This window comes from Desmodus rotundus, chromosome 3 (assembly GCF_022682495.2).
Source record: "Desmodus rotundus isolate HL8 chromosome 3, HLdesRot8A.1, whole genome shotgun sequence".
NCBI lineage: Eukaryota > Metazoa > Chordata > Mammalia > Chiroptera > Phyllostomidae > Desmodus > Desmodus rotundus.
The window spans coordinates 178,397,323-178,410,752 of NC_071389.1; the positions used below are offsets into that span (position 1 = coordinate 178,397,323).

The following is a 13,430-nucleotide window of genomic DNA, read 5'->3' on the forward strand; positions in this document are numbered from 1 at the left end:
ATGGATCTCCAGCCAGAAAACGACTCAGAACTGAATGTGGCTAACGACTCCAGGAGACAGCAAAGGAAAGGTAAGGGCATGAAAAGCTCCACTTTACAAACCGAATAGCAAATATCGTCTGTGAAAATAGAGTTTCAAAATGCTTCTCAAGATCTTCAAGGGAATGACGAGAGCCATCGCAAAGGTGGCACATTGAACAGTCACACAGTATAACTGTTCGAGGATGTACAGTGGCATGCAGAAGGGTGGGGGAAAGGGTAGGGAATTAACTCCCATACTTCTCATTTGTGAGGATCGGAGCTTAGTGCTGCAATACAAGATTCTAACATGAAATCTGAGGACTACTTTATTCAGGCATGTTGTAAGGTGTAGTCTTTGACCAGCAACGCAGGGAGCAGATGTTTCCTGACAATGCAATGGCATATTCTGAGGGGAAGACTGCAGTGGTAGACATGGTTTTAGGGAACTTCGAGTTTATTTATACGAATCCCTGTGCATGTGGGTTCTCCTGTATGAAATTTGTCTAAACAACAGCTCCATTTGTCTCTTCTCTCGCTGCGGATGCACCATCACCTCCAGAGAAGCTCATTGCTGCCATCCTGGGATTCATCTGCCTCATCTTGCTGTGCGCTATCGTAAGAGTGATTACCTGTAAGTTTTTGAAATATTTTAAGAGAATTTCTCACCTTAATGAAACTCACTGCCTCTAAACATTTTAATATATTATGCAATAGAGCTCTCATTTTAAAGTAAGCATTTGGATAAGTGTGAATGTTATTCTGAATTTGTCAAATGCATAACAGAATGATTGCAGAGAGCATTTTATATATATTTATATATTCTGATGTCACAACTCAAAAGCATGCTCTAGGAAATTAAAAGACATTATTGAGAAACACAAATTAATAATTGAGATTGTTTAGACCAATATTGTAAGAAATGAGGAAGTGTGATCCTATAGTCTTTTGAAATATTTTTTCCCCAAATCTTCATTATTTTATTAATTTTTCTTGGTTAAATCAATTTTATTTCAGATTTTTCGGCTCCTAAATAATACACCAAATTTCAAACTAAAATTATACCTTGACCAGTGTAGCTCAGTTGGTCAGGCATCATTTCGCAAAGGAAAAGGTCACCAGTTCTATTCCCAGTCAGGGCACATACCAGGGTTGCAGACCATTCCCCAGCAGAAGCACGTAGAGGAGGCAACCAGCCAATGTTTCTCTCACACATTGATGTATCTCTCCCTCTCTTTCTCCCTCCATTCCCTGTTCTCTAAGAATAAATAAAAACAATATAATTAAAGATAAACTAAATTTATGATGATTTATTTTATGAATATTAATTTTATTATAAGAATCACTACAAATTTTTCTAGGTACTATGAAACTGGAGCTGAGCAATCCGTCCACAGTAATGACACTGAAGAAAGGTACACTGTGATTTTCAAAGTTCTCTCCTTAGTACAGTTTATATTTTTCTCTATTTTAGGGAAGGTAAGAATATAATCTATTTTTAGGGGGAGAACATAAAGTATAAAATATGACAATAAATGCCCATAAATAACAATTATAGAAGAGTGTTTCTTCTTATGCAACAATATGAAGAACTATATATTGAAATCATCACGCCCAGCCCTGGCTTGGTGGCCCAGTGCATTGGAGTGCAGTCCTGCCCACCAGCGTGCTGCAGATTCAATCCCTAGTGACGGCTCTTACCTAGGTTTCGGGTTCGCTCCCCTTTCAGAGCACGTACCACTTGATGTTTCTCACATCATGTTTCTCTCTCTCTCTGTTTCTCTCCCTTCCTCTCTCCTTAAATCAATAAGTGTATACTTGGGTTAGGATAAAAAATAAATGAATAAAATAAAATCACCATCCCCATTGTTGCCAATAGGCTCAAATGTCCTACTGCTCTAATATGATGAGACAAATAACATTGTTGTTCCAAAATTTTTTAAAAAGTGGTTTCGATCATTGACTTCCTAGGCAGAGAAAGTGGATGTTTTTGTTTGTGTGTGTGGGATTTTATGGACACACAAATTAGGGGGTGAGGATGCCCTTTCTCCTTCAGTGTGCATGTGAGTGTTTTGTTGTTTTATGTCTTGAGCCTGCGAGTGTGCATGTAGTAATGCACATATATGTAAGTTAATTTTTGTTTTTTTAAATTCAAATTGTCTTCAGTTTAAAAATTCATAATCTTGCTTCAGAATACCATTGTGGTCTCTGTCCACCTGAGTGGTTAGTGTATTCCAACAACTGCTATTACATCAGCACTGAACGAAAAACGTGGACTGAGAGTTTGATGGCCTGTGCTTCTCGGAACTCTAACCTGCTCTACATAGATGATAAAGAAGAAATGGTAAGATCTCCAATGTTTTCAATATTTTATTTAAAGTACATTTTAGTTTGTGTCTGTAGAATTCATTCATTTGTTTCTATACGTTTGTAATTTATTTATTTTAAAGGCTGTTAATATTTTATTATTTGAATCTATACTATTTTATTTGTATTATTTATATTTATTATTATTTATATTTATTATTATTTATATTTTCTGCCATTAATGCACATTTGAAAATTTCTAGTTCTTGCCTTTCATAGACAACCATGTCTCTATGACAACTTTTTTTCTAAAGTAAACTTTGCTACTGAATTTTATCATGCATCATGGAAACTAAAGACATCATGGTTGCACTTACTACAAACTGAAATGACCCAGGTGATCACAAATGAGACCATGAAATAGATGTTGCCAGCCCGCTCCTGTGCTCTCTCTCAGAACTTCTTCCCCCTCCTCACTCAACCACTATTCTGTTATTTTATATCACAAATTATCTTTGCTTAATTTTGAACTTTATATAATGGAAATCATTCATTATACATGTTATATGCGTCTTTTAATTCCTACATGATATTTTCACAATACATCCATGTTATTGCATATACCTGTAGTTGGTTAATTTGCACTGCTCTAATATATATACATGACCTTTTTCATCTATTCTACTCAGAATATAGTTGTTTCTTTTTCAATTTTTAAATTATTTTATTGTTCAATTATAGTTGTCTGCATTTTCTCCCCACCCCTTTACTCCACCCTAGCCAAACCCACCTCCTTCCCCTGCTTCCACCCTTCCCCTTGGTTTTGTCCATGTAATGACACATGGACAGAATATAGTTATTTTTTAATATGTGGATATTATGAATAATTATTTTATAAAAAATATTTTTCTTCTATTTGTCCTTCCAAATATATTGTATTAAATAATTTATTATATATAAGTGTTACACATAATATACATTTATATTTTGTAAACATTATGTTAATAATAAAACAATAGGTTATGAATATAGTTATATTATTATCATTGTATATGTGTTTTATTATGATTTATTGTCCTGTCTGCATCAAAATGAAATTGCAGGGTCATAAATATATGTATATGCCAAAGTTATTAGATTATCCCAGCATTTTCCAGCTTATTGTGTAAATACACATTTGATCCAATAGTTTCATGATCCAAAACTGAGTACAGCTAGGCATCTTAATGCCATCATTTCTGGTCATTATATGAGAGCATTATTATAACATTAACAGCCATTTTTCTGATTACTGGTAGAGCGAACCCATTTTTCAGAGCACCATTCATTGTGAAACTCTCGATCGTGGAAATGAGAAGTGCCTGTGCATGTTCCTTGACCATTTCTCCTGTATGTTGCCTGTTATTTTCCTTCCTAGCAGTCGTTATAATTTGGATATGACTCTTTTTTGAAATGTTAAGATGCAAATAGCTTTTTGTTCTTTACATTTTTCTTCTCATATTGGAGTCTTGTAATGACCAGGATTTATTAATGTCACCATAGTCCAATATCTCATTTTGGGTGTTAGTGATTATTTTGCACATATATCAGAAGTTAACCAAAGTTCATGAAGATATGTGCTACATTACTTTTTAAGGTTTATTTGTTTTCTTTATTCATTAACTTTTACATTTAGGTCTATAATAGTTTGAGAATTTATATTTTTGTGATGCTGTGTGGCAGAAGTAAAGTTTATATTTTTCTACATCATTATCTAATTGATGAAGCATACTATGGGAGATGATATTTTCTTTATAAACAACTTTATATATGTTTATATATTTTAACATGAAATTTAAGTTCATTTATTGTGTCTCAAAAATTATTTTTCTGTCTTCTTCTGTCTCTGTAATTTCAGGCAATTTTATACCTATATTGTTTTTCTTGATAAAGTTCTAAAGATATCTAAGGCTCTATTAATTCTTCTCTCTTTCCCTCTGTAGCTTCAGAAATTAACAATTTCTATTAATCCATCTTTAATTTCATCAATTCTTTCTTCTGCATCTCAAAATTTATGCAATGTACTAAACTTTTTAATGTGGGTAATATATCTTTTATCTCAGAATTTTTATTTGATTCATTCATACATTTTTATTTCTTCATTGTTCTTTCTCTGCCATCATATTTCCGTATAGTTATTTGAGTGCAGGTTTTTAACAATTTACACAAATATATATTTATAATAATTACTAATAAAATATGTTTCTAATAAATCCAATATATTATCCATGTAAAAGTTAGATTCTACCAACTGATTTTCCCCATGAATATGGAAGACATTTTTCAGTTTCTTTGCATGTTTTCTGATTTTTGTAAGTACATATTGTTGATGATATAGCATAGGAAATATGGATTCTCCTTCTTCTTTTTTAGATTTATATTGTTGTATTTTGAGTAAACTCTTATTATAAAATCTTCTCTTTGGAAGTGTGCTCACTCAGTGTTTAAAATTCTTATTTATTTTTATTTTTAGCCTGGATTACTAGGGATTCCCCTTGTGTACATATAGCTTAGTTGATACCAATGATTTTAAAAGTATATTAAAAAATCCAAGTCAGTATGGCTTCCTCTTTCTGTGGTTGCCCTTCAGGGTGTGTGTGAGTGCAGGGCAGTGCTCAGAACTGTGAAAGCAGTTCTCCAGTCCCCTTTGACTGCTTCTTTGCGCCGCATCATCTTTGTTTCTTCTGCAAGTACACCTTTTTTTCCATCAATCAAGCACATGGAGAGAGCTACTGTCGGGTCTTCTACCATGCTATTATTTTTTAGTATGTTTCTGTTATATTTATGGTGGGCACGGTGCTCGACACAATGGAGAGCTCAGCCTCAGGCTAGAAAAAAGGTGGTTTGCCTCCTTTGAAACCTAGTAATTCAACACTTGGAACTGCAAAGCAGTGGGCAATAGAGCAACCCCTTCCACTGCTAATCAGGTCTGTCCTGTGGCAACAACACCACTGATATTTGCAGAGTTCCCCAAATTTTATAAATTACAATTCTTACTCACTGAGCTGAGATAGGGATGGGGCCGGCCATGGGAGCAGTCCTAGTACATTAAAACAACATTGATATCTGTGCTGGACAGGTAAGTTGGCTGGTTAGAGCATTGTCCCAATATGCTAAGGTTGTGGGTTTGATTTCCTGCCAGGACACATACAAGAAGCAACCAATAAATGCATAAATAAGTGGAACAACAAAATGATGTTTCTCCCTCTTATCACATCAATAAAAATAAAGTAAAAAACAAAACAAAATAACAACATTGATTTAAAAAAGCAAGTGAGTTAATTGGAAAACATCTAATTCTGTTTTTAATGAACAATATTAAACAATGGCCATCTTTGTATGAAAATGAAGAACAGCTATAATCTTAGACATTTGGAAACTTGATGTTCTTTAAATTACCAACTTCAGAAATAGTCACAACAATGCAAAGCTCAACATAGAGACTATAGTCAACAATATTCTAATAACCATACATCATAACAATTGGGCACCAAAACCATGGGGGTGATCATCTAGCAAGGTACACAATACGAATATCCAATCAATATATTGTATACTGTAAACCAAAATGATGTTGAATGTAAACAGTAACCAAAAAACAATTTTTTTAAAGATGCTCTTCAAAATGAGTTCTCTGAAAATATCAATGTGGCATTTTTTCTAAGGCAAATTTACTTGTCTCCAAAATCATTCTCATTGTCTAATAGAATCAAAAACTGCACCCAAATCTCAACATAGAAATAAAAAACAGAAACACAATATAATAATATACTCATTTAAAATATAAAGGTGCCCCTGACTGTTGTGGCTCCCTCAGCTGGGTGTCATTCTGCAAAATGAAAGGTCACTGGCTCGATGCCCAGTCAGGTCACAGGCTTGGGTTGACGCAACTTCAGTCCGTGGTGGAGTGACAACAGATGGATGTTATTCCTCTTTCTCCTTCCCTTCACCTCGCTCTAAAAATAAACTGGCAAACTCTTTAAAAGATAAATAAAATGAAATATAAGAGTTAAGAGATTTGTTCCATTCTCCAACACTAACCCAGTTGTAGATTTCTGCATTTTTTCAATGGCTGTGAATCAACAGCAACATGCAAGATCCTTTTTCTGATGTTCTGCTGTCCCAGACAATTGCTGGTCGACTTGTTAAACATGCACCCCTGCATTTTCAACTCTGGCTCCTATGCCATATATCATACTTCATTGTTTATGCATTATAATTCTCAAATCTTGAAATAGCCCATTAATGGCCACAACATCAGGTTAAAGTTCCTTCATAGAAGTTGTTCCCTCATGACAAGGCTGAGGTCACCCTTTGTAATTCCTTCATCCCGCACATGCACTTGAGGGTGAGTGTGGCTTTCCCAGGACACAAGATTCCTTTCTTTTGAGCTCTCCTCAGGGAAACCACCAGATGCTCTGGAACTGGCTCCCCCCTCGAGCAACCAACTCTTTCTCTTTCTCAGCAGCTGGCCTTCGGACCTTTGGAAAGTTGGTCAGTGATGTGAACTCAGTCACTAAGCAGCCCTACTGTGTTTTCCTTTGATGCAGTTCACTGGGGGTGGTAGACATGGGTTCAAACCGTTTAATGTAATTCTGTTTCTTTGTCCAGTTGGTTAGGATACTGTTGCTTCTGCCTAAATTCTGGAGAAACTTGAGGTGTCCCAAGTTCATTCAAAGCCCTCTGTATTTCCACAGAGCATTGTGTGATCTAATGTTGGGTATGCTGGGTCAGCTGGGTGGGGTCACCTACTATTCCTGGAGTACAGAACGTGGTTGATTTGCTTATTCACTCATTTTGTCAGATGCTGGTGGGCTGTGCCGTTTACTTAGCCATCACACCAGAGTCCTTAGGTTCCTTCTGCTCCTCCTATGCAGCCAACTTTGTTTTTACAAATTCAAATTAGTGTACTACCATTTACTTAATTTCTCATAAAATTTGTTTTCTCATAGAATTTTATGCATTTTTTCAATGCATATGTATGGATTAGAATCTCCCATAGAAACAATAATAATTCTGGCTTGTGGAACAATGGCTCAGCTTTCTTTTCCAAAATGTAAGTTTTTTCAGAATGCGTATATTATTCATTCATGCTTTCTCAATCAGGTATTAATCTTAGCAATAAAAAGCAATGTGTGAACAATTATATGAATAAACTGTTTCTGTGGAAAAATTTTAAGAAATATTCAGTATTAGTATGTAACTATTACTCTAAATACCTTGTTTATTATTAAAATATTAACTTCTATATTACCAGATTAATGAATTATTATCTCTGTATTTCAGATTTTCAAAAACTTCACAGTTGGACAAGAATTGTGCATTTGGGAATTTTGGAGCACAAAGGCTCTACTTTGAATCATGTTTACAAAAACATCACTATGTTTGTAAGCACCAGGCACTGGGGCTCACCTAAATTTGGTATAATGTTACTCTCACCATCTCTAAAGAACACATTTCTAGTATTTTCTAGAATGCTGCAATTATTTTGTACTACTTTTTAAAGAAATTATGTTGGAACCAGTTTTAGTTTCATGAAAAAATTAAGAGGAAGGTACTGACTTTTCCCATGTTCCCCCTGTCTGCCTGGATGCAGAACATCCCCATTATCAGCATCACTCAACAGATGGGACATTTGTTACTGAGCATGAGTCTGTACTGACACATCGTAGTCACTTAAAGTCTATACTTTATGTGATGCTTCATCCTTGGTATTGGAGAATTATTTCAAACCTATATTCATGTTAAATTTTTACATATATATCCAAGTATATATTATACATTTGAAATCTGTTATTCATTAAAATAAATCCTGTATAAATCATTAATTATAATATCAAGAATTTGTATATAATAACATGAATAATTTCACACACATTTTCAAAATAACTGATTTGTCTTGGCATTGAATGTTGAAAATGAAGACTGAACATCTCATGGTGGCACACTGTATAAGTCAGTGGACTCAGTGGAGAGAGAACAGGGGAAGTTCGATTTAAAGATTTATTAACTATTTTTCAGGGATAGCCTGCAGGGAGGGGTAGAAGAAAATTACAAAATGTATCTTAGGGTTAATTAATGAAAACTACTACAAGGAAGAAATCTATGGGATCCAGGGCTACCTCTGCAGCAATGGGTTTCAGACTTTCTGGCAGACAGTGTCACTACAGAACACTTTACGGCAGACACGTTCACTGGGCTGCTCTAGGAGAGAGCAGTCCCCAGTCTGCAGGCTGATGTGGGTGAGAACAGATCTCACACTGGGACTGGCAAGTAGGACGACCTCCCTGCCAAAATGTCAGTAGGCGGAGGCTGGAGAAGAGGGAAATATGACTGTGACTAGTCACAAAAAGTGGTGGAGGGTGAATACACAAGAACTTCCTGCACGCATGCAGATGTCAACCACAGCACTGTGGCCAAAGGAGAGGAAACATCCTGAAGCCAGGAAGAGAAGTCCTTTCTCCCAGTGCCCTTTCCGGACAACACGTCAAGCCAGCTGACTGGAGAAAAGGTTGTAGGATCTGGTGCCATTATCCCAGAAAGTTCAATATGTATAGATTTGGAGCAGAGAATACTAAACTGTCAATTGGCACTCAAGGTTACTATGCAACAACCTCAAGGTTTCTATGGAAAAGCCACGTGACTATAGTCCACTTGCTCGGAGAACAGAAACAACAGAAATATCTTCTGAATCTATTTTGGTGCATCATTACCAAAGATTAGTCAGTTTGGGTAGAGACTGGTGGTTTCATTGAGAAATAACCACTGTCCTTCGATATTTGTTCATGTGTCTGTTTTTTTCCTCTCTTGGATTTTGGATATTTTTGAGGGTATCTTGTTTTACTAAATACTCTGTCTCCTCCTTTTGACACTCCTAATAACTGTGCTTAGAAGCATACTTTGATGGGAAAAATAAAGTGTTAAATAATGAAGAAAAATGTAAAGGATAATATATCCATGTGAAACAAACAGTTAATTACTGACAGAATGTGGGATAAACTGTCATAATTTGACAATCATTCTGAGATAATTCACTATAATTAAAAATGACAGAGATCCTATACCCACTTATTATTTGCAAAATAAATTAATAGTTCCTACACAATTATCTCTTTGAATGTAGACATAGTCTTTAGATTCTCCATATTCATTACTTATATCCATACAGAGAAAATATGTGGGTATTCATAATTCATTTCATATAATATGTCTTTGTACCTGTATCTACTTGTGGAAGTTGTGTTACAAACAACCCAATTGCACTGACATTTACAAACAAGCATTTGTTTTACTCAATTATTTCTCAGTTACCCATTTGTGGTTTCATTGGTTTTCAGTTGATATAAGGTGGGGGGTATATATGGACTTAGCCGTAGACCACAGATTCAGTTCTGATCTTTTTTTATATATTTTATTCTCTGAACAGTGAGCTACCTGGTATGTGACCTTCTCATAGCTGTTACCAGCACTTTCAACACCTTAAATATAAGTCATGACACCATAAAAGTACTAGAGGACAACATAGGGAGGAATATCCCAGACATTCCACACGGCAATATTTTCACCAATATGTCTTCTAGAGCAAGAGACATGAAGGAAAGAATAAAAAAAAATTGGATCTCATCAAGACAAAAAGCTTCTGCACAGCTAAAGACATTTACCACTAAATTTAAAAACATATAAATATTTTCAATTTTTTGGTTATTGACTTTTACTATAGGTCTACTGAAGTTACAGAATTTTCTGTGAAGCTTGAAATGCTCTATATCTCTGTTTAAACATGGCTAACATGACTGAAGAACCAATGTTAATTTTTTAAATTTTTAATTAAGTAAACATTAAAATTGAATAACTACACTTCACGTGCTTATTTGCCAAACATGGTTGGTGTCTGCTGCAGTTATCCTACATTTCTATTTATACACTTGAAAATATGAGTATATAGTGTATTTTAGACACTTCCAAACAAGATGGCTGCATAGGCAGACATGGTTTGCCTCTTTGCACAATCAAAACAAAATTACAACTAAAATGTAGAACAACCATCACTCAGAACTGACAGGAATCAAGTTGAATGGAAGTATGACAATTATGGAATTAAAGAAACCACATCCATATAGTCTGATAGGAGGGGCACAGACGCCGAATGGGCTGGTACCATATCCATGTGTGGTAGATAAAAATTCTGGAGGGATATCTTGAGAGCGAGGAGTCCCAGCCCCACATCAGGACTCCTAGCTCAGGGTTCCAGTACCAGGAAGATAAGTCCCCACAACTTCTGGCTTCAAAATCCAGCAGTGATTGAGTTGGTGGAACAAATTTCTGGAGCCCCAAGCAGTTCCTCTTAAAGAACCCACACAGGAAATCATGTCAGGCTCACTTCCTCTGAGCTCCAGGGCCAGGGTGGGAGTTTGAGGGACACCAGTGGTGTGCAGGGGGAGGCTGAAGTTCTGGCTTGAAGGTAAGCAGGGGCCACTGTCCCTTTTCTAGACACTCCCCCCATAGAGCAAGCCTACTGGTGCCATTCTAAGGTTCTATCAACCTGGCTAACAAGTATGACCCAACTTGGAGATGCCCAGAGCCTCTGCCCCAACCAATTTACTGGCCCACCCAAGCCATTTTTCCATATGAATGAGGGGACTTGGCTCATGCTCCACAATTTCCTACATCCTCTCAAACAAGGAGCAACCAGTCTCAGTGGGCCTCAGGCCAGGAACTAGCAGCCTAGATTTATAGCCTGGCTTCACCTGGAAATCTCCAAGCCCAGCACAAGTAGCAGCCATCTCAGATTGCTTTACAACTCAAGCGGGGTGGCCTCAGGCAAAGCACAGGTGAGAGCTGACCTTGGCCTGCACCATGTGGAACACCACAGGGGCCAGTGCACCCACTTCGGAGCACTACCACCCTGCCCCTGCATAGCTGATCCTCCATGGAGGGTGGAGGTTGGTGGTAAATGGTCACAGCTGACCAGCAGCTGACTAGCCTGGGTATCCCTCCCATTCATCTGCCAACAGCAACCAAAGCTCAGCTATAAGAGGAGGGTGTACTCAGCCTACAAGAAGGACACACCTTGAGTACCCACCTTGGATGATAGAGGAGACTGTGCCACTGGACCCCACCAAACACCTACTACATTAGTCCACACTACCAAAACAAGTCAAAGCAGCTCTACCTAATACATAGAAACAAACACAGGGAGGCTGACAAAACGAGGAGACAAAGAAACATGGTTCAAATGAAAGAACAGATCAAAACTCCAGAAAACAGAGCTAAATGAAATGAAGATAAGCCACCTATGAGATGCAGAGTTCAAAACAATGGTTATAAGGATTCTGAAGGAACTTAGTAAAGACCTTAACAACATAAAAAAGATCCAGTCAGAAATGAAGGATACACTAATTGAAATAAAGAACAATTTAGAGGGAAAAAATGGTAGAGTGGATGAAGCCAAAAATAAAATCAATGATTTGAAACATAAGAAATCAAAAAACAACCAATCAGAACAGGAAGAAAAGAGAATCCCCCCCGCCAAAAAAAACCCAGAGACAGTGTGAGCAGTCTGTGGGAGAACTTTAAGCAATCCAACATTTGCTTCATAGTGGTGCCAGAGGAGAAGAGAAAGAACAAGAAATTGGAACTCTATTTGAAAAAATAATGAAAGAAATATTCCCTAATTTGGTGAAGGAAATAAAGATGCAAGGCCAAGAAGCACAGAGAGCGCCAAACAAATGGACACAAAAAGACCCACCCTAAGACACCCTAAGACACACTGTAATTAAAATGCTAAAGGTTAAGATAGACATGAGGAGAATGGGTGAGAGGTGAGGGGATTAAGAAGTACAAATAGGTAGCTACAGAATAGCCATGGTAAAGTACAGTATAGGAAAGGGAGTAGACAAAGGACTTACACACAAGATCCATGGACATGAACGAGGATGGGGGGATTGCTTGAAGGAGTAGAGGGTGCTGGGGGAGGGGGTCAAAGGGGAAAAACCAGGACAACTGTAATAGCATAATCAATAAAGTACAATAAAATAGCACTGCTATGTTTTGGACAGTCAATCTGTCATTATGAAACGTGTTTCATCATTTCTAGCATGGCTGTGATACTGTGATAGTACATTGGCTGTAGCCGTTTTCTACTTGTTCGTACTGCGTGGTACATTTCTTTCATTTTTACTGTGATATTTACCATATTTTGCTGTGTGCACACTTGTTGCCCAAATTTTTGAGGGAATAATAAGGATGCGCATATACACAGGTAGTACTAATTCCATATCTATATAAATGTTTTAAACTATTTTATCTATGTTTATGTGTTAAAAGTATAACTCTAGAAAGCAATAACGACATCTGTATGCAAAATAATACCCTGGAATACAACAATCAGTTTTGTTTCTAAGTATAAATAACTACAAAATTGAATTACAAAATTAAAACAAAAGACTTTGTTCCTGAAGGTGTGGGCCAACATCGTGTGTGCGCACTGCACACAGGAATGCATGACACATGGCAGCGTATGGTATGCTTCTGTTAAAGGGGTGCTAGTAAGGCAGCAGTGATTGTAAATATAAGCATTCTTCAAAATTAAACTGAGAATTATGTTATTTTTGTTTAGTATAGTTATGAAATTACTATAATTTAGTATTGTTTATTTTTACCTGTATCAATATATTATTATAATTAGTTATTAAGTATAATGCAGTTACTTAATTTGTGATGCACACTACCATGTCTTTGAAATCTACTTCTTCTTTGTTTTCTTACTTTTCACAATAAATATTTTTATTTCAACTTTCCTTTAGGAACTTCTTAACCTAACATGCTTTAAATATTTTATTAGTGCCTGCATTTTACAGCGTGTGTTCTTTACTCAGTAAAGTCTAACAAATTAGCAGTTTTACTTTTTCTCAAACAGTGCAGGGACCTAATATCTCCTTTTATTGACTACTAATGCCGTATTTGCTCCCTTGAATTCTAATATATATGTCAAAATTTGAAACTTTACCATTAACATTTTATCTATTCCATATCTATTTAGGTATATCCACATAATTTTCTTTTCTT

The 13,430-nt window shown here is 36.3% G+C and overlaps 2 pseudogenes; one reads left to right on the forward strand and one right to left on the reverse strand.

Moving 5' to 3' along the window:
* On the forward strand, positions 1-3,775 carry LOC112321948 (NKG2-A/NKG2-B type II integral membrane protein-like; annotated as a pseudogene).
* A 2,667-nt stretch (positions 3,776-6,442) lies between these two features.
* Positions 6,443-7,280, reverse strand: LOC128780414 (syntaxin-7 pseudogene; annotated as a pseudogene).
* Positions 7,281-13,430: the final 6,150 nt, after the last annotated feature.